This window comes from Cricetulus griseus, chromosome 2 (assembly GCF_003668045.3).
Source record: "Cricetulus griseus strain 17A/GY chromosome 2, alternate assembly CriGri-PICRH-1.0, whole genome shotgun sequence".
NCBI classification, from domain to species: domain Eukaryota; kingdom Metazoa; phylum Chordata; class Mammalia; order Rodentia; family Cricetidae; genus Cricetulus; species Cricetulus griseus.
The window spans coordinates 402,457,649-402,480,312 of NC_048595.1; the positions used below are offsets into that span (position 1 = coordinate 402,457,649).

At 39.8% G+C, this 22,664-nt stretch overlaps 1 long non-coding RNA gene across 1 annotated transcript; it reads right to left on the reverse strand.

Annotated features, from left to right (window-relative positions):
• Positions 1-912: 912 nt before the first annotated feature.
• LOC113831448 lies at positions 913-22,179 on the reverse strand. Its single transcript, XR_003481475.2, has 7 exons — positions 21,727-22,179; positions 20,855-20,991; positions 17,261-17,333; positions 17,072-17,137; positions 15,368-15,433; positions 3,884-3,989; positions 913-2,052 (listed from the first exon to the last, which is right to left on the reverse strand). It is a non-coding gene; the product is annotated as an uncharacterized LOC113831448 (long non-coding RNA).
• Positions 22,180-22,664: the final 485 nt, after the last annotated feature.

The following is a 22,664-nucleotide window of genomic DNA, read 5'->3' on the forward strand; positions in this document are numbered from 1 at the left end:
CTCCACGTCCGGCCTGCCTGCGGCGCACAATGTTTTCCTTCTTCCCCGGACGGTAGAGAGGGACTTCTCTCAAAGCAGCGGAATCAAAGCGCAGGAAGGGGACTCAAAGATCAGAGTGCAGCCCTCCAGCAAGCCAGTCAGTGAACTCAGGGCTCCCAGCCCAGACCCGGGGGCTGCCATCTGTCCTGCAGGCGCCACCAGGAGACAGCACCCTTCACGGTGCTTTCCCTCTGTGCTCTCAACCTGCCTCCTGCCTTCTCCACAGAATCTGACAGGAGGTTACCAGGAATACCGGTTGTCCCAGTTTCGACTCTGGGTCTAGCCCAATATGGATAAAGCCATTTGGTAGCCTCCTGAAGGAATGGATAACTATAACTACAGCAAAATGCACCCGGTGTAAGCCTCGAGTAACCTCAGTTAAACATCCCCAGAGCATACCTGCTCCTCGTGCCAGCCTGTCACTTACCTTACCTTTGTCAATCTCGTCAACACTTCAAGAGTGATCCTCAACATTGAAACTCCAACCAGCTTGCACACTTGGAGCACTGGCAGAATGGCACCTGCTAATGAAGAGAGCCACTCAGGAGCGCAGGCCTTGTATCTGGACTCTCTATCAGAAGCCCCAAAGGTCTTTGCGGGCGGAGTGCTTTTGGATTCGTTGGGACTAGGTCTGCGGAGTAGAGATAGGGGGTTCACAGTTTACTGCTCATAACAGCTTTTTGTCCTTTGCAAACTCCCTCTCTTTCCTCTCACACAAAACTTTTAAGTTCTTTCTCCTCACTCAGAGGTTTGGCTATGTCTCCTGAAATTGTAAAATGGGGTAGTATATCCAAATGTCTTTTGAAGTAAACCTAAAGTATGTTTACATGAGGCACTTAGGAAGGGGACATCTAGCAAATTGTGGCTATTTTCTTTTTTTTTTTTTTTAATGTTGTTGATCTTCAAGGAAAATACAAGCTACCCTGATTCCTTGCACATATGCCACTGAGTGCCAATAACAGGGAACTCTGTGTCCTTTACAATAATTGCTGTGTGCCTTAAGGGTGGGTGTAGAGTTGTCCCCAACCTCCAGGCAGCTTAACTTTCAGTCAGTTAAAAAGACTATTTACTGCAGACTCCCAGAAACAGCTCAGTTGCTGTGTGCTTCAAAGTGTAACATGGAACTTCTGTTCCCCATTGTCACCAAGGAGTTCCCAGAGCCAAAAAAAGAAAAATCGAAGGGAGTGTCGAGCAGGCCAGACGGGAACCTGCAATGAAGCAAATAGGAAAGAAAATAAGCAAGGAGAGCAAAAGCAGTATGGCGCTTGAGGGTTGACCAGGATTTAAAATTCTGTCCAAGTCAGCAAGAATGAATAATTAGAGTGTGTTGTTGGAGCTCACAACATGGAAGGAGTTAAAAAAGAAAACGGAATAAAAACTCACAAAACACTTGTAATACACAAAGTGACAGAGTTTCCTGACCTTGACATTCCAGATTACAAAGGTTCGGTCACAAGACATCACTGGCTCTTCCTCCTTCCAAAGAAGCATTTGCTGGTTGAAAAGTAAAATTTCATCCAAAATGAACTTTTTCCTCTCAGAACAGAATATATAGCTTTCTTGTCAACTTAATCATAACTGAAAGATCCATGCATGTTTTAAACTAGTTTTCAAAAACAAAAAAAATAGGTACCCAAAAGACTATTTCTCAATTCATTTTCAACATTTGATTTATGAGATGGAATCTAAGTTACTCATACCAGCTTTGAACTCACAATCCTCCTGCTTCATCCTCTCTAGTGACAGAATGATAGGCATATGTCACTGTTGAGCTATTTATTTCAAAGGCTTGTCAGTTCCCAAAGCAACCTTTTCATTATTCCAGCCAGAATAAAATGTACTCTGATTGGAAATTGTTAACAAATATTTACTGTTGGAAAATAAAAAGGGGTTTTTATTCTTTTATTTCCAAGCTGTGTTTTCACTTACCTCCTGGGCCCTCAGTTGCCTCAGCTGTATCTGAAGCTGCCCAGAGCAAAGACAGCACAGGGAATTGTTCACTACTCCACTGACCTGAAGACAAATGAAAAGGAAAAAAACGCAAGGGGGTTATCACCAGCTATTACAGGAAGGCCTCAGATCTGAGGACACGGCTCCCATTGGATGCAGAGCTTTGACTATAAAGCTGAGTTTCTGTCCAAGTGCCTTTCTCAGTATTGGCATTTCTGTAATCTTAAAACTGAGTGAACTCTTGATAATTTTAAGTTCAGGTTCTTACTTCATGTCATAGACCTTTAACAGACGAGTGTGGTCGCCGTTCTTCATTTTGGTTGAGCATCCCAAATAGATTTGACCTTGACAAGATTTCCATGAATGCATTCTGACATCCCCTCCCTCCTTCTCATCTGTTTGCTCTTCTCTTTCCTTCTCATACATTTCTAGTTTTAAAAAATGAATGCAGAGTATCACACACACACACACACACACACACACACACACACACACACACACACACACACGACAAACCCATAAATACAAAGTGCATAGTTGACTTTAGGGCTGGAAGAACAGGTAATGACAATTTCATGGCAATTTCATGGCACTGGGCATCTTTTTGAGGTGAAAGAAGTCTTGACAGTGGTCATGGTATAACATTGTGAATTTATCCAAAGTGGCAAAACTGTATGTTTTAAAATGATATAAACTGTGACTTTTACTTTATGTTTCAAAAGATATGTCTTAAAAGGAAAGTTTGCCATATTCCCCTATTAATGTGGTTTGGGATTAATGTAGACCAAATGTGTAGAAAGAGGAGATTAGAAATCAAATCTTGCCCATCATATTGGAAACTAAAACAGAAAACTGTGTTAATTGTTTAATTGTCTCCAGTTGTAGCTAGAAAATAAATATGAATGTCACTGAATGAATATTTTTGTCTCTCAACTTTTTCCATAGTCCTTCCTTTTTCTCTCTAACCAAACTTTGTTACAATATAAAGTCCATTCCATTGTTTGTTTTCAGCTAAAGCCAAAGATAGACGCTTACAGACCACAATCCTAGAGACAGCTCTCAGCCTTGCCTTCCTAAGGATCAATAAAAAGAAACTCAATTCTCTGCTACTTGGACATCATGGTCGTTTGGCTTCTCAGTTGCTTTCAGCCCTCACAGAAGAGAGTGCATACATCTCAGATCTCTTGGGGGACTTCATCCATCAAAAGAGTTCTCAGTGTACATATCTACCCAAATCACCTGCCTCAGACACTCCAGATGGCATACCTGTTTCTAAAGAACGCCTTGAAGCAAATTCCTACTAATCTGGCTATGAATTTCTAGTCAAAAAGTTTGCATTCTGGGCTTAAGGCAAAAATGTTCCATTTAGGACACAGTTCCCAGGTCCAATGCAGGAGTGACTGACTGCCTGACGTGTATCCTTAAGGCCTTCCCTGGGGTGTATTCTGCCCCTGCTCTTTATTTTGTTTGTTTTATTTCATTTCAGAAAATACTACTTTTATACTGCTGATTTTGTTTTAACCAAGACTCATATAATGACTAATTATTATTACATGTCAACCAAGAGTCCATGTCATTGTCGTCGTCATCGTGCTCCCCCCACCCCCATTAAAGATAATGTTGTTCCTCCGCTGTGAAATGCTTGGGCAATTCCCTAATCTTAGATCCTTGAGTTGTGCTTACACAGACATTAGTGTGGTTTAAGATCTTTAAGGAGAAAACAAAAAGCCCTTTACACGTGATCTGAACAAAGCCCTTTAGTCCCACACAATTTGAAATCACTGACGAAATTATCCCAACATTTCGAAAGAAAGCCTCTCCCAAGAATGCTCATCAGAAACACTTCATTAGTGTTATCTGCACTGAGAGGCACGCATAACAAAAGGCACCTTACCTGAGAGCACTCCACAAGTGGCAGGTAGGAGACAGGCTCTTATCAGGTATTTCTATCTCCTCTCCTCTTCACAACACCCTGTGAAGTAATGCAGTCCTTATCCCAGCTGCAAATAGAAGTGGAACAACTCCCTCAAGGTCTGTCAGGTAAAATATCCAAGAGCAGCTGAAACAAGGCCAGGGTTCGTGGCTTTTCTCATTCTGCTTCTCATCAACTAATAAGTGTGGGATGAAACAGGTCAGATAAATAAGCCTTATAAATAAGTCAATCAAGCAACAACTAAATATACCAGAAAATTGGGCAACAAAAGGTCTTGAAGGGAACAGCTCTGGCAGTTTAGGGACAGAAAAACAATTGAAAAACATACAACAAAAAACCATACTGAAAGAAGAAAAACAAAAACAAAAACAAAAGACAGCTGCTGGGATAAGACAATACAGACCTAGTGAGGCAGAGAGTTTTTGTTGTTGTTGTTGTTGGTTTTGTTTTTTGTTTTTTGTTTTTTGTTTTTTCGAGACAGGGTTTCTCTGTATAGCTTTGGAGCCTATCCTGGCACTCACTCTGGAGACCAGGCTGGCCTGGAACTCCCAGAGATCCGCCTGCCCCTGCCTCCCAAGTGATGGGATTAAAGGCGTGCACTGCCAACGCCCCGGCTCAAGAGTTCTTAACTTGAGGAGCTATTGGAGAGCATCCACATGGACCCTGTTGCCCACATGCAGGTGGCAGTTCACCCCCTTCCTAGCTTCCATGTCTATAAGATGGATGAAATACATGTCAAAAAGCTGAGGTTTGGTTTTTCTGGTTTTTGTTTTTGAGACTGGGTTTCTCTGTGTAGCCCTGCCTGGCCCTGTCTATTCTGGAACTCTCTCTGTAGACCTCAAAATCAGAGATCAGCCCCTGCCTCCCAGTGCTGGGATTCAAGGCATACAGCATCACCACTGCTCAGCAGGAGTCTGTATTTTTAGATGTAGAGAAACTGAGATGTTTGAGGAAATTCCATTTTTATTGTATACTGCTTGCTTCTCCTGTGTTCTATAACAACTATTAGAAGACGTGGGAGTTGAAGCTTGATTAAAAATATCTTTAAAATAGTCTAAATTCCAGAATTTCTTGGCACCGAGGAGGGAGTTAAATAGAATTTTTAAAGGGGACATAGTAAGTATAGATTATTCAATATTACGACAGTTATTTTTAAATGGTTGCTAAAACTGTATTAGATACAGACTTATTAAGTTTAGAAGATGGACTTTTATGGTACAATAGAAATTTAGCTTTGAGAATAATTTTTCATGTTTAGAAAATGCTTTACTGAGAAATTCACATTCGTTTTTATGTTTTCTCACTTCTGATAACTATTCAAGAAGCTCTTTTTCGTGGATATTACACATCAAGTTAGTCTCAGTGCTGTTGAACACACACACACACACACACACACACACATGCATACACTCATGCTCACACAGACACACATGCACTCACACACACATGCGCACACTGTGTGTGTGCACGACTGTGTGTTTATGTGTCCCTCTGGTGGTAGGGAAGGTTTTGTGTTGAAGCAGGTATGAAGGGTACCTGGATTTGAACTGACTTAAGGAGAACTTAGGAAGCTGAAGATAAAAGAACAAAACAACAACAAAAAAATGTGGGCTTGCAACAAGGCCAGTGAACATGGTGTGGCCAAGCTTCAGTGTATGAATCAGGAAACACAGCAATATCTTGACTAAAATGCACAGATGACTTCTTTTTTGTTTTTTTGAGGCAGGGTTTCTCCCTGTAGCCCCGACTGTCCTAGAATTTGCTCTGTAGACCAGGCTGGCCTCAAACTCAGAGATCTGCCTGTCTTTGCCTTCCTATAGTGGAACCATATCATTTTTAGAACTAAAAAAAGAAGATAATTTAAACTTCCTGAGGCTTTTTTGTTTATCAGTTATGCTCAGTTCTACATTTTCTCTACCAAACACTAATGAAACCTTAAAATAAAGCTCAATGCTGCAAAAATAAATTGGTAACAGCTTTAATATGACATCCTACTTTAGGGTCAGTGTTCTTTTACTTAAGAGGAAAATGGGTAATGGTCTAGCATTTTGATTTTGTACTTCCATTGATTTCGATATTATGCCTGTGGGGAAATTTAAGGCATTCATGCAGGTGCTGTAGGACCTTTGTGTATTTGTGGAGCTCTCGGTTACCTATCCGGTCTAAATATTCATAATCTGAGAAAATACCATCGCCAAGAGTGAGGAAATTCTCTTAGGGCTTTTGCACTTACACTGACTTTAAAGTAAGAATAGATATTGGAGGATTTGCTGCTGGGCAGCATCTCGTATGGAAGTCTGCTGGCATGGTTGATTGGAAAATCATTCTTTGGGTTATCAACCCCGAAGAGAAAAGTCTTTAGCTTGCATTTGACTCAGGAAGCCAATCTACATTTGGGATTCTTTTCTGAGGTTTACCTGATCCTTCATCAGCTCTTTCCCCTGTTCATCAACATCCTTTCCTTCTGACAGGTATAATGACTAATCACTGAGTTGTGTGGAAGGCATAGCATCTCATTTCTTGTGATCTCGAGATGAGCTTTTTGTATAACTATATTCTCCTGGGCACTAAGATACATTTGTCCTTTGGAGATAAAAAACAAAATAATGCAATCTTAAGGAGTCATAGTAGAACACATTAATGTTTTGACCAATTTAAAATAGCAAATGAAAAATGGCTACACTATAATTTTCGGTTTATGAGGATATAAGGTGTCATTACAGGAGTTTAGTTGTTTCTTCTCGGTACCAATTACTTTAGACACGTCTAATTTGTTTTTCTCTTTTATATCCACACTATGGCCTTTAAAGTCAGTATGAGCTGGAGAAGAGGGATGAGTAACTATGTGTCAGCTCCTCTCAGGGCAGATGGTCCAGGCTAAGGTTGAGTGTCAGGTGAAGTGAGTTCGGAAAGGCTCCTATTTGTGTCTTAGGCGTCCCTTCTGCACAGCTTCAAAAACAGCTTCCTTTTACAAGCAGTTGACAAACTCAGACAAGACCATAATGATGGCAAATTAAACGTATTCTTTCACCAACTATGCACTTACATGGAGCTGGCGATAGACTTGGGAATAATCTCTTTCCAAAATGAACTGCATTAAATTGGATTCTCTTTATCAGGTCTATCACCTTTTCTCTTTGCAGATCACACGTGTGACAACTCTTCTGTTTTCTCTTGTTCGCAGGTTTAAGAGCTCCCTAAGGTCATATGTCTCAAACTGCCTCACAGTCTGCGCTAGCATGTAAAAGTATCATGACATCAACATCCCAGAAATGCCCTAAACGTGCCATTTGGTCTAAATAGCTAGCTAGTGTTTTCATATAGACCAAAGTAGTAATGGCTTCCAATTCTGTCTCAAGCATATCTGTACAAAGACAGTTGGACTATAAGACTACATAAAACTCACATGTATAAATACAATACAATAGACACAGGAGCAGGAACCATTTTAGAGGTAGCTAACTGGTCTGAATATCACTCTGATAAACTTCTTTTGTATGTATTGACCACATTAACTCTGAGAGAAAATACCCATCAAACAGCACGACTCTGTTAGCTCCCAAGTCAAGATCACTCCACTGAAATACAGTGGTTGTGAAATTAAAGAAGGGGTGGTCAATTTTTTAAGGAATTGCAGAGCTTTAGGGTATATCTTTCCAGGGGATCGGAATCAAATACCAAAATTCCAAAGCCTGTCTGTGTTATATAAGGGGTCATAGATGAAAATTCTCTCCAAAGACAGGACTTGATCCCAGGAACGCATCAAGAATATCTAAAACTTGAATAAAAAAAATTCCATTCCCAATAGTAGCTAAGTCTCTAAATATGTACCTTTGTTTGTAGCTTACTAAATATATTCCTGCATTAGAGTAAATACAACTATCCAACAAAAGTATTCATCTTATTTTTCCTTTTAAAAAACAGCTAACAAAAAGCCAGGCATGATGTACATGATTGTACACACAGCTACATGGGAGGCTGAGGAGACCATACACACACACACACACACACACACACACACACACACACACACACACACACACACAAACACAAACACACCAGGCAATATAGTAAAAGTTAAGTTCACATATTTAATTAATATCCAAAGAACTTTTAAGTGCTTTGTGTCATGAAAGGAAAAGACTAAATTTAATGAGTGGGTATTTTACATTTTGGTGTTTTATGTCAACACAGCAAGTTATCATCATGAAATAAATTGTTTTACCATTCTAGTAAATATTAGGGATTTATTAAGCTAAGAAAATGAAGTTTACAGGATGGAAGATTTTCCTGGTGACATTGGAACAATTCCACAGAAGGCAGGATGGGTGTTACCCTTACAGTTTCCTAGTTATTGAAGTAGAGAAAATTTGAAGAGTTTGCAAATCTGGCACCCCCACCCAGAATATACTTTCTATATTACACGTGATTGGGGTGTGTTACATCCTTGGATGCCATGAAATGAAGTGTCTGCTAACTTCATTTGAAGTTATCTGTCATCTGATGACAGAGTAGTGGCATCTCTGGCTGGCTGTGGAAGCTAACTTAGTGGGTTCATTTGTTAATTTTTAGTTATCAGGAATATACATATATATTATTTCATTTTTTATGTGAATAGGTATTTTGCTGCATATATGTCTGTGTACCACTGGTGCTCCTGGAGGCCAGAAGAGGGAAGAAGACTCCAACTCTGAAGGAAACAACCTGCTGCAGTCTCCCCTCCCTCTCTGGTCCCATCTCCAACAGAGCACAAAGATCTCCCCAGCCTACTATCCCCTAACCTATCCCATTATCCCAGCCTCCTTCGCCCAGCAGGTATTCACTGGGAACATACCAGCTGAACAGAAAAAGGAAACAGGTAAGCTAACTGAAGATCCTCACTGGTCTTTCCTTGCCCCCATCCCCAACCCTGTAGACTTGTCCCTAGTGCTACAACAAACCACCAGCTGCATCTTCCTTGCCCCTGACCACATCTCCTGCAAATCCCACACACCATCCCCTCCTAACCTTCCTCCCTAGACTCCAGCAGCCTTCTCTGCCCTCCTGCTCCCATGTCCTGTGAATGTCACAGATCTTCCCCTTATAAACTTCCTCTTTCCACTTACTGCTTTGTTCCAGACCCCAAACCCAGCAGGGAACCCCTGCTAACTCAAGGGCTGCTCCTCCCAGGGTAACAAGTAGGCTGAAGGTGGTTCCACACCTCTCCTACTCCTGAGATCCAATCCCCCAGTGTCACCCCCAACTCTGTAGCAGGAACTTACTATGGTCTCACTTTCCTCTCTAACCCCATCCCCAAGAGATCACAAAGACCTTCTCCAACTTTCTGTCCCCTTCATCCCAGTATCCCAGTCTCCAACAGCAGCAGGCATTCCCTGTAAACACACCAGATAGCAGGCCAGGTAAACAGGTAACAAGCAGCCATCACACTCTCAGAAAATCCAGAGAAAAAACCGAAACCAAGGAACAAAGCATCCACCCAACAAAGACTAATCCAGAAATCAGCACCTAGACCTATAATCACCTCAAACCGAAATGCCTAACGCGGCCTAAAAACACAATCAATAACAGGCAAGGCAATATGTCCCAACTAGGGCACAGTTATGCTACCACAGCAGGCCCTGAATATTCCAATATAGGTGAAGCACAAGAAAAAACATTAAAACCATCCATATGAAGATGATAAAAGAGGAAATGAATAAATCCTGTAACAAAATCCAGGGGAAAAAAACAAACAAAAATTGGAGGAAATTAATTAATCCCTTAAAGAAAAAAATAAACACTTGAAGGAAATGAATAATTTAAGCAATATCTATCTACAAATCCAGTATCAATATCTATAGAAGGTGCTACAAGGAAAACTCCCACCCAAGTAGGTTAACTATACCCACAAAACACAGGAAATGAATAATCTAAGACCATCAAAATTCAAAGGAGGGAAACACACACACACACACACACACACACACACACCAACAACACCAACACCACCAGCACAAAACAGTAAGAGGAACCAACAATCATTGGTTATTGATATCTCTCAATATCAATGGTCTCAATTTACCAATAAAAAGACACAGACTAACAAAGTGGATGTAGAAACAAGATCCATCCTTCTGCTGCATTCAAGTAACACACCTCAGTATCAAGGATAGGTATTACCTCAGGGAAAAGGATTAGAAAAAGATATTCCAATCAAATGAGCCTGAGAAGCAAGCTAGTGCAGCTTCTAATACCTAACAAAATAGACTTCAACCAAAATTAATCAAAATTAATCAAAAGAGATGGGAAAGGATGCTATATACTTATCAAAGGAAAAATTCACTAAGATGACATTCAAATTCTTAACATCAATGCACTAAACACAAAGACCCCTGAGTTCATAAAATAAACACTGGTATAGCTTAAATCACATATTGACCCTCAGTTTCACCAATGGTTAGGCCATCCAGAGAAAAATTAAGCAGAGAAATATTAGAGCTAACAAACATTATAAACAAAATGGAGATATCTTAGGCCACACCTCTGACAGAAACCTTCTACCTCATCAGAGGCCAGGCCAGTTCCCTGAAAAGCAACCCACACCTTTGGCAGAAGTCTCCTACTCCACCAGAGGCCAGACCAGCATCCTAAACCCCAGAGACCAGGTCAGCCCCCTGAAAATCAAGCAGAAGGCCCTTATCACACCAAAAGCCAGGCAAGCATCCTGAACCCTAGAGAACACCTGACCAGACCAGAGGTCATGCACATAGCCTAAACTATAGCCCATAACTTAGACATCAAACCCCTGTTAGACCAGAGGCCATCCAGGCCATCAGAAGTCCAGTCCCCAACTTGGGCCAAGACCCACTTTTCAACCACAGGATACTCCAGCCAGAAGACAGGAGAGGAAGCAGAAAACAAGGAAGAAAACACCCGTGCAAGAAAGAGAGATGCAGAAATAGGTACTTACAGTTACTCCAAATCCAGATGCCTAAATGTTAGTGTAAGAACACAATCAACATCACCCAGAGCAACATGTCACCATCAGAGCCAGGCATCCCACTACAGCAAGCCCTGAATATTCAAACACAGCTGAAGCACAAAAACAAACAAATAAACAAAACAAAACAGGACAATAAAAAACAAAATAACCTTAGTAACAACTCTTGAAGGTGATTGAGGTTCTTGCAGAGGAAATGAATAAATCCCTGAAAGAAATAGAGTAAAAGACAATCAGAAAATTGAAGGAAATCAATAAATCCCTTAAAGAATATCAAGAAAGTCAAGAAAAACAAACAGTTGAAGGAAATGAATAAAACCTTTGAAGACCTGAAAAACGGACATAGAAGCAATAAAATGAACACAAACAGAGGGAATTCTGGAAATGGAAAATCTAGGTAAGAAGTACAGATGCAAGCATTACCAACAGAACACAAGAGATGGAAAAGAGAATCTCAGGCACTGAAGACAAATAGAAGAAATAGACAAATTGGTCAAAGAAAATGTTGAATCTAAAACATTCCTTAACAAAACATCCAGGATATATGGGACACTATGAAAAGACCAAACCTAAGAATAATATGAATAGAAGAATAAGAATAATAGCTCAAAAACCCCAAAAATATATTTAGCAAAATCGTAGACGAAAATTTTCTAAAATTCCTAAAGGACAAACCTATAAAACTTGCAGAATACCAAATAGATTGAACCAGAAAAGAAAGTCCCCTTACCTCATAATAATCAAAACACTAAACACACATAACAAAGATTATTAAAAAGCTGTAAGAGAAAAAGGCCAAGTAACATATAAAGGCAGACCTATTAGAATTACACTGACTTCTCAGTGGAGACTCTAAAAGCCAGAAGGGCCTGGACAGATTGCTTCAGACTCTACAAGACCACGGATGCCAGGCCAGACTACTACACCCAATAAAAATTTCAAACACCATAGATGGAGAAAACCAGGTATTTCATGATGAAATCAAATTTAAACAATATCTAGCCACAAATCCATCCCTACAGAAAGTAATATAGGAAAAATTCCAACCCAAGGAGGTTAACTACACATGAGAACATAGGCAATAGACACACCCGAGCATAACCCGAAGGAGGGAAACACACACACACACACACACACACACACACACACACACACACACACACACACAGAGGCACGTACACACAACAAAATAACAGGAATTAACAATCATTGGTCATTTATATCTCTCAGCACCAATGGTCTCAATTCACCAATAAAAAGACACAGGCTATCAAAAAGGCTGTGAAAACAAAATCCATCCTTCTGCTTCATATAAGAAACACACCTCAATTTCAAAGGTAGACATTACCTCAGAGAAAATGATTAGAGAAAGATATTCCCAATGGGCCTGAGAAGCAAGCTTGTGTAGCTATTCTAATATCTCATAAAATAGACTTCAAACCAAAGTTAATCAAAAGAGATGAGGAGGGACACTTCATACTCATCAAAGCACAAATAAACCAAGATGACATTTTAATTCTCAACTTCCATGTCCTAAACACAAGGGCACCCATATTTATCAAAGAAACATCACTAAAGATAATTCACACATTGACCCTCACACATTGATCGTGGGATACCTGCATACCTCACTCTCACCAATAGGTCACCCAGACAAACACTAAGCAGAGAAATAATGGAGCTAACAGACATTATGACTCAAATGGACCTAACAGATATCTACAGAACATTTCACCCAAACACAAAAGAATATACCTTCTTCACAGACAAATTAACAAAGTCAGAAAAAAAATGGGGCCCTAACAACAGACAACCAGGGAATCCAAAGAATCAATTAGGTTGTACTTCAAAACTGGAAAATCTGAAAGAAATGGTAGGTACAAATTTCTTGATAGGTACCACTTGCCAAAGTTAAATCAAGATCAAATGAACAATTTAAATAGACCCATGAGCCCTAAGAAAATAGAAGCAGTCATTAAAAGTCTCCCAATCAAAAATAAATAAAGAAAGAAAGAAAGAAAGAAAGAAAGAAAGAAAGAAAGAAAGAAAGAAAGAAAGAAAGAAATAAAGAAGAAGAAGCAGCAGCAGCTCAAGGCCAGACAATGTTAGTTCCTGTTGGGTTGCTATGTCCAACTTCAATATAATAAATAGCTTTGTTTCATCTTATTGTATTTTGTTTCATCATGTTTGGTTGTTGTTTCTTGGGAGCCCTTTCTTTTCTAATAAGAGACAGAAAGAGAATTGATTTGGAGGGGTTAGGAGATAGGGAGGAACTGAGAGGAGTGGAGAAAGGGAGAAACTATAATCAGGATATATTGTATAAAAAAAAAGAATCTATTTTCAATAAAAGAAAAGAAAATGTTGTAATATTAAAAAATAGGTCCAACCAAAAGAAGGAAGACCTCTAATCCAATGGTACTGTTATGCTCATTAAAAGGAAAAATTAGACAGCAGAGACATGCACAAACAGATAGAAAACAGCACAGATCAACAAGGTCAAAGCACACCAGCATCAGAAACAAGCAGAGCAGGATAGAGTTTCCAGATAAGCCAACTCTCATCTTGACTTTCACTTCTAGCCTTCAGAGCTATGGGATAGTAGTACATTTCTGGTGTTCTAAGCCACGTGCCTTGTACTTCTTGGTTACATCATCCTGAGAAAACTAATGTTTCTTCAGGGAGAAATAACTCATGGCTTCTTCCCCCAGGTACTGATACGATTTAGGATAGAATACAATCACAGTAAAGTTTGTGTTTAAGACAAATTCGCTCATCTGGTTCTTGAAGTTCTCCTTCCCAGTAATACACTGCAATAAAAATTCTTTGCAAACATCAGATTTTGGTTATCTGTATCTATACATAATATTAGATATATAATATTGCAGAAAGAACATTAAGCAACTAAGTATTAAAGGATAATTTGTGATACTCCATAATTAAAATAAACTTCTTCTAGAGTGTGGGTCCCTTTTATTTGCAAAACAACAAATTTGTATCCAAGAAGGAAAATAGTCTCAGGTCTGAGCAAAGGTGTTCCTGGGGGCTTTCATTAACACTCCATGGCACCTCAGCCTGCATAGTGCAAAGTGCACATATGATATACTCAGAACCCAGGCGCATGAAATAGCTCAAAGCAACATGGGCAAGCATTGAAAGAAATACTCAGATCTATTATATATTTGATTCTGAATTAATTACTGAATTAATTATTCTGAATTAATTATTGTTTCCCGAAGCCTTTTATTGTCAGAAGCCTTTTATTGTCACCTAATCTTTTACTAGCCTTACATTCTGTAATGGTAGCCCATCGGGAGTCTTGAACCACAGTTTTATGAAGCTGTGTCTTAGATGACTAGAACTCTAATGTTCTGGGCTAAAAATCTAGGGCCAAAATTAAATAGATTCAGCATTTTCCTAGGACACAGTAAGGCTCTTGAAGGAGATTAATCATAATGTACAAAGGTCTTGGACTACACTGAGAAGGCAGAGTAAGAGAGACTGGGAGAGGACAGAGAAAGGTTGCTTGGTTGGTGGGTTGGTTGGCTGATCCCTTGGTTAGTTGATGAGTTGATTGCTCCACTTACCTGGCATGGGCAAGGCCCTGGGTTTATCTCTAACACTGGAGGCAAGCAAGCTCCACTTGACAGACAACCCTGAAGGAGGACGGGAGGGTAGTTCTGTGTGGCTACAGTTATTCAGAATCTCTCTTTAGGCCACCTAACTCACATCAGTTTGGTGTTTCAGAACACATAGTGTTGGACAGAGGGAGGATGGATGAGTATTCATTGCCCTGGAAAGGAATTTGCCTCTCTGCATATTAAAGCAGTAGTGTCAACCAAAACTCCTTAAGTTTAGCAAGCATGGTATCATTGCAGAAACAAAAGTAACAGCTAATGCACAGCATTTGCTACATCCCCACTACTCCTCCATACTGAATATGCTGATTCACTGAACTCTCATGGTAAGTCCTGAGATGTAAGTGTGACTGTTGTTAGGCCTACTTTGTAAACAAGGAAATTGGAATTTTTTACCCTGGGGAAAGTTTTCAGCTAAGCTTTTAAATTTACTCCTTGGCTAGCAAATCTTTCCTTAACTCAGAGTTTGGGAATTTTATTTTGTCATGTTACCTTTAAAATTAGCACATATTAGTTATATGAAGTACTGAGTTTCAATATAATATAATACTTTTTATACATGCACACAATGTACTTTGATCACATTGAACCCTTCTAGTGCCCTCTCTTCCCTCCTCTCCTGCTTTCACACGCCCCCTTCTGCTTCCTTGTCCTCCTCCCTCTCAAGTTCACATTAAGAACAAATATTTGGTGCATGTCTTTGTGTGTCTGGTTTATTTCACATGCAGCACGATGGTCTCTAGTTTACTCTTTTATGCAAATAACATGATTTTATTCTTCTTGAAGGCTGACTAATATTCACACACACACCCCACATCACAGTTTCTTTACCTGCATCCAGGCAGCTGAAGCAGTCATACTAGCATACAAGGTAGACCATGCACTATGTCAGCAGCTCTGTGGAAAGCATAGTAATCATTTGTGAATTAGGATTTCAGTAAAGAATTAAAAAATATTATAAACATAATTGTATCTTTTTGGAGCAGTTATAAGCAAATGAGTCCCTACCATGGTCTGCTTAGCATTGACAAAGAACAGAATGCTATAAATTTGCTTGAGTATTTATGATATGCAAGTTACGTGCAACCCTGCGGTCATACTAACATGTTACTGTTTTTAGAAGAAGTATTATTGTCCTCAAAAGTCAGGTACTTGATATTCAAATTGCAAGTAACTAAAGCTATATCCACAGTTTAAGATGCAAGCATTCACATACTCCCAGGAATCACTGTAACTCTCTTTGTTGTTGTTACTGTTGTGGTGTCTTTGTTTGTTTGGCCTTGTACTCTCTACAAAGCTTAGGCTGTCCTCAAACTCACAGCAATCCTTCTGCTTCAGCTCCCCAGCACTGGAAATACAAGCATGTATTACCACCATGCCTTGTCTTTTTAAATATATGACTAAATGTTAAATTTGAGGTGGAGGTTGTGGCTAAAAGCACTTCCGGCTCTCCAGAGGACATATGCTTGGTTCCCAGCAGCCATGTTTGTGGCCCACAACCAACGATAACTCCAGTACTACCCTCTTCTGTCTCCTCCCAGCCAGCACACACGTGGTGTACAGTCATACAGACACAAACACGTAAGGAAATACAAATAAATCTTCTAAAAGTTAAACTTAAGGTGTTAACTTCTCTTTCATAGTTCTCCAGGTACTTAAAAGATGAACTGAAAAACCAATACCAGCAAAGTATAAAGTGCAATGTGATCATGCAGCATATAAGCCTCTACACTTAACCAACCTTTAACCTTTAACCAGCAAGGCTTATTTAAATTCTTGCTCTCATTAAAAAGTAAGATTGTTTGTTTCCTTGATTGGTTGGTTGGTTGGGTGGGTGGGTGGTTTTTTTTGTTTGTTGTAAGAGCTAAGACCACTGAAGTTGGATAACCTTGGATAGTCTAGTGTCAATGTGAAATAAATAAATACGAATTAATCACAATCACAAGAATGAATAAGTAGAGTGAGAAAAATCATGTACTGCATGGCCATTGCCTCTGCATAAAGGACACTCTGACATAGTGGGGAGATAATTCAGCCAGTTAAGTGTTTCCTTTGTAAGCACAGAGACATGCATTTTATCGTCAGAGTTCACATTAAAAAAAAAATAATAATAAAGCTGGGCATGATGGTACATGCTTGCAAGCCTGGTGCAGGCAACTCAGAGAAACAGAAAATCGGTCTCTGGGGGATGTTGGCCAGTCATCATAGTCTACTTAGCAAGTCTCAGGCTAGTAAAAGAACTTGTCTCAAAAAGAAGGTGGTGTCCCCTGAAGAGCAACAACCACATCTGTCAACTGATCTCCATGGCACTCATCGACATGGGAACACACATTTGTATCCTCTGTAAATCTTGAGTCAACCAAAGGTGCAAGGTCATAGAACAGGCTGGGGAGTGACTCTCCAGCAGAGCAGAGTTGAGAAGGGGCACATCTTTGCCAACTGTCAACAAACATCTCTGCATAAATGTGGAAGCATAATTGCCTATTTTTAAAGCAAGAAGAATATCCGAACAAGGAATAAAATTTTGATTGAAACCTTATATACAGGCTGTTTCAGTTGCTGGTATGTATTAACTGCCTCCTTAGTAGTCTGCTTTCAGCCCTGCAAAAAGGAAGGAAACAACTTTAATTCCCTCTATGAGGAGAAAAACCTTTAATTGCCACCCCAGGAACGAGAGAGGAAGACACCAACAGCAAGTGGTACAAGTAGGGAGTCGAACAGCACCTGTTTGGACCACGAGCATCTGCTGACCATCCTCAGCAAGAGACAGAGAACAAGAAGAGCAGGAGTCTGGAGCCTGTAAAATAGGAGTTGGGGTGTATAGGTCTGAACTTCAGTGGCAGCATAACTATTTTTCTGAATTCATAAAAATTTCCACCAGGATAAGCAAGCATTTAAAAAGTAAGGTCCCACCAGGCGTTGGTGGCACACGCCTTTAATCCCAGCACTCGGGAGGCAGAAACAGGTGGATCTCTGTGAGTTCGAGACACCCTGGTCTACAAGAGCTAGTTCCAGGACATCCTCCAAAAGCCACAGAGAAACCCTGTCTTGAAAAACCAAAAATAAATAAATAAATAAATAAATAAATAAATAAATAAATAAATGTAAGGTGCAAGGCACATTCCAGGACCATGTAAATATGTGTCCAGTTTCTCACTGCTTCTGCTGATGACAGCGGTACACACATTGGCCAAGCATCTGTAAAGTTTATGTTAACTGGGCTACAGAAAGTCTAGTAACAATACATGATTCAAACAATTAATGGGTAATAAAAGTCACTACCTCAGGATCACTACTGGTGGGTAGCACACTCATTCTTTCCAGAACTTTATGTTTGGTGTTGATGGAAGCCAAGGAGGCATGTTTCATCCTGAGTAATTTTGGGTGTGAGGGAATATGACAGTTGAGGGATAACCATTCCTTACATCTAGGGATCTGTTTGGGAGACAAGGAATTCACAGACCATCACAGGATCTGTCCACAGGAAAAAGGAAACAGTTTCTAAGGACTTTTGATCTTCAGAAGGAAAAAATAAGTTGCATGTTGGAGAGGAAAACAACCTAGAAAGTATGGCAAGTGGCAAGGACTGAGTGTCAAGGACCAAGCTGACTCAAGACACACTCGTTATTTCAAATCTCAAAAAGAAAGTTTAAAGCTGGACTGGTAGCATATTCTGTTAACAATTTAGCATGTGAAGCTTCCAGAAGACTGTCACTGTGCCTTTACATCAAATACACATAATTCCACTCAAACATCTGCATGTACTTGAATTTTTACAAGCAGTTTTAAGCAAACCTAGTGCTAAAATATATAAGGTTAATTTTATGACAAATTGCCATCCTGCAGCAGGGTAAAATAGAAGAGTCTGCTGCTCCCATTCTAGAATTAACCACATGGTCAGTTTCACTTATTAGGTGGACTGCTCCAAACTTTTCTGAAGATACAAGCTAGATTTATTCATCTTTGGGGATCCAGCACCTACTAATAATACTTCATATGTGGTCACCACTCAAAATATGTTGATTAATTAGCAAAATGTCCTTTGTAAGAGTGTAAGCATATGTAGCTACAGGATGTGGGAACAGGCACAGATTGAAATTCAGATTATGTTGGTAACTTGCTCTCTGAGCTTTTAGGAGTCAGTGCCTGTCGATTGGTCATCTATGAAAGAAGCTGCCTGTTGGGATGTTCAGTGTGTTTAGTCTTCCCTAAGAAGTGTCAAGTTTCTATTACTAACTGAGGAGCATCATTGTGTATTTACCAACATGTCTTTCCTCCTTGTGCCTAAAGACACTTCTGACAAAAGCAGATTAATCCTTCACACTTTCAAAATCTAATATAATCCTAAGTACTAAAAATGCATTTCTTCTGTCATTTGTTATCATTTAACCCAATCTAAGATAGCATCACTGTTATTTATTTGTTGTTGACATGGTCTTATATCATAGGCTGGCTGCAAACTCATTATGTGGCCAAGGATGTCTTCTAAATTCTGATCTACTCCCTCCCACGCCGTGAGTGCTGGGATTGCAGGGGAATATCGTTGTGTCTAGTTCTATGTGGTACTGATAAATGAACCCAGGCTTCATGGATGCTGGGCAAGCATGCTTCCAGCTGAGATACCAAACCATTCTCATACTCATTCTGAAGGCCTTTGTGTGGCCACGTGCCTTTTTTGATATTAATAAAATATTTACACTGAAGCATTTTCAGGTAAAAAGAAGTAATATCGTAGGCCCCCAGATCCAATTTGACATTAACTCTGCTAAGTATGAAGAGCTCTTTGGCATCTGTGTGATCGTACATATCCAGAATCAGCAAGAAACAGCCATATTCCATGAACTAAGCTGGGGCCATCAGGATCCCAGAAGCCTTCCCACTCCCAAGAAGCCAGCACTGTACACCATTTCCACCTAAACCCAGATTAGTGTTGGACACTGGTATTGCAGCCATTTCTGGGTGTCCCTCTGAGGGCCTCTCATCACCTGTGCATTCTGCTTCCCACACACACAGTAAAAAATCATATAACCAAAATAGAAAACCAGCCTCCTCCATGTCTATCTCCTTATCATAATTTAATTTTTTTTTAGAAAAGTAACTCTGGAAGACAAACTACTTAAAATCCGTTATTATAAATCAGTTCCCCTGAATATGTGTTCTGTTATGCTTAAAGACTTTGGAGAACAATTCAGTTCTTACACAAATGTGGATTCCTTCAAAAAATAATGGGGTGTATGACTCCTGGGAGTAAGAAGTAAGAGATGAATCGGCATGTACAGGGGCAGCCCCCCCCTACCCCCCCCCCCCCCCCCCCCCCGCACTAACTAGTGTAAATAACCCACAGCCCACCCAAGTTTTTCCTAGTTTCCAGCTCACATCTTCAAATAGAGGCAAAAACAAATAAACAAAACAACAATAACAAAACCTCCCAAATATATCAGCCCACTTTCTTATGGTGCCATGGAACATATAAGACCTCTTCTACCTGAGGAACCCAGGACCTTTGCTTGGCACCCCTCCCCCACCCCAGCTTCCCACTTTTTGTACTGAATGCTGAGGTGACCTTTTTTTGTTTTATTTTTTTTAACTTTTTATTTTTTTGCCATCTAATTGGAAAGAACAAGAGGATGACAATGACCCTGACCCCTGAACTGTGTCTTCAGCTGTCATTTCTCGCAATTTGTGTCAAGTAGAAAAATAAGACCTTATTGTTTCCTTTAATTCAAGTCAGAATTTTATTCCCCCCCAAACCAAAAACATTTTAAACTGTTGAAATTTAAATAGAAGCAGGACAGGGACTCAGTTTGGTTGGCAGAATGCTTGCTAGCATGAACATAGCTATGAAACTGGGCGTGATTGCTCCTGCTTATCCTCCCAGCACTCAGGAGGTAGAGGCAGGAGAAGCAGGAGGACCTTGCATTTAAGGCTATCTATCCTCTGATGTTTAGGATATTCAAGGCCAGCCTGGGCTGCATGAGACCTTATATCTAAAAGAAATTAATAAATACTTTACATATAATGTGCTTTTCCTCTATCATTGTCCATCTTGATTTTTATTACTATTAATTTTAAATTTTTTACTGTCTGCATGTACCTGGTGCCATGGAGGCTGGAAGAGGGTATTGGATCCTTTAGGACCGGAGTCACAGACAATTGTGAGCCATCATGTGGGTGCTGAGAATTAAACCCAGGTCCTCTGGAAGAACAGCCCATTCTCTTAACTGCTGAGCCACCTCTCCACCTTCCTTTTTGAGTCAGAGTCTCTCACAGAACCCAGAGCCCACTGATTGGCTACATTTGTCATCTGCAACTGCTTACCAGCCTGTCTTTTCTCTTCATGCACTGGGATTGCAGGTCTGGGCCTCCTCCAATTTCTTAGGTGGGCGTTGGGAACCAGAATGTGGGTCCTCATGCTTTCACAGCAGGAGTACCTACCAAGTGAAACATCCCAGCCCCTACAGGATTTTACAGAATACAAATAGCCAATGGGGTTTAAAGATGGAAAATACATGAAGTAGGAAAATTAGGAAAGATCTGAGAAGAGCAAGTATTTGTGATGGACACAGAAGGTTGAGTAGCAAGATGAATCTCAGTTAAAGACTATTTTATAAGAAGAATGTAAAAACGTATCTTTATAATACCACCTGCCCACAAAGTCATTTTGCCTGAAGGGTTTTTGAAGACTTACTTCTTTTTAATTTAATGCTCCAAAGATTAATATAATACCCACCACAGAGTTATATTTAGTTTGTTATTATAAGGTAAGTGTACATACAATAAAGATTTTGCAAGTTTCAACTTGACATGAAATTATGTTTTAAATGGTGTTTGAGTAATATACTCATTAAAGTTCGTATTGTATATCATTCTTCATTGTTTTTAACATTGAAAACAAAAACATCCTAGGTCTCATTTGATCCTGACAAATTATTATTTATTAAAAATACCTAATGATTCACTATGGCCTTCACAAACCTCATTATTATCTGCATGTATCCAAGAATAAATATAATAATTAGCTCCTTGCTTCCACATAGATATGGCCCCAAAATTATAGGATTGCACAGACTTAAGGTCAAAAAAGCAAGCAGAACCCTGAACCCAGCAGCCCAAGACAAAGCTGTTGCTAGAGAAAGAGATGAAGCTCACTAGCAACAGTAGAAGCCCAGGCTCAGCACAGGGCGACTCACTGTGGTTCAAGTCGAGACACCTCAGCAGGGCGAGTCCATTGAGAGTTGCTGACAGGAGGCCAGATCTGTGCTAACTGATGCTCTCCAGATCCAAGGTGAAGACTGTGCTGTGTTTGTTTGCAGTGTGCTAACCCTGAATAGAGGATGTTAGAGGAAAAGTTCATGTCTGTCCTCTGATATAAACTTGGAACAGATAATTTTGGCATTTGCCATTATCATGTTCCTGGAATTATGTTTAATTATGGAATTAGACAATGTTGGGGACTCTGCAACAAGCTGTCAAGACAAAAAAAAACAAACAAACAAAAAACCCTAATATAGGTCTGAGTTTAATGAGTAGCTTACTATTTTATGTGAAGTTAAATACTAAGTAAGATATATTTTGCAAGAAAACCAAGCTAATGTATTATGATCTCAAATATTACTATGCATTTGAAATATTTTACCTTTTAAAAATTTGATATGGATGATCAATGCTCTGAATTTAATATTAATGTTTAAAACATGATTTGACATACATGATTTGACATACATTAATTAATGTGTCAACATAAATTCTTTGTCCTGAGTTAAGTTATAAAATATGTAAATGATTTTTTATGAATTATAGTAAAACAGAATCCACTGCCCTCTTTCCCACCTCACTGCTCACCCTGCTGCCAGTCCTCTACCCCTACTCCAGAGTACTTTGATGCTCAGGTGCAGTAAGAGAAACAGAGACTCTCTATAGCACCAGAAATCCAGCCCCCAACTTGGGCAGAGACTCCTTACTGGATCAGAGGTCATGTCAGGCACCAGAAATCCAGTCCACAAAGACCAGAAGACTAAAGAGGAAATAGAAACCAAGGAACAAAACAGCCATCCAACAAAGACAAACTCAGAAATCAGCACCCAGACCTATACTCATCCCAAAACCAGATGCCTGCATGACAGAATAA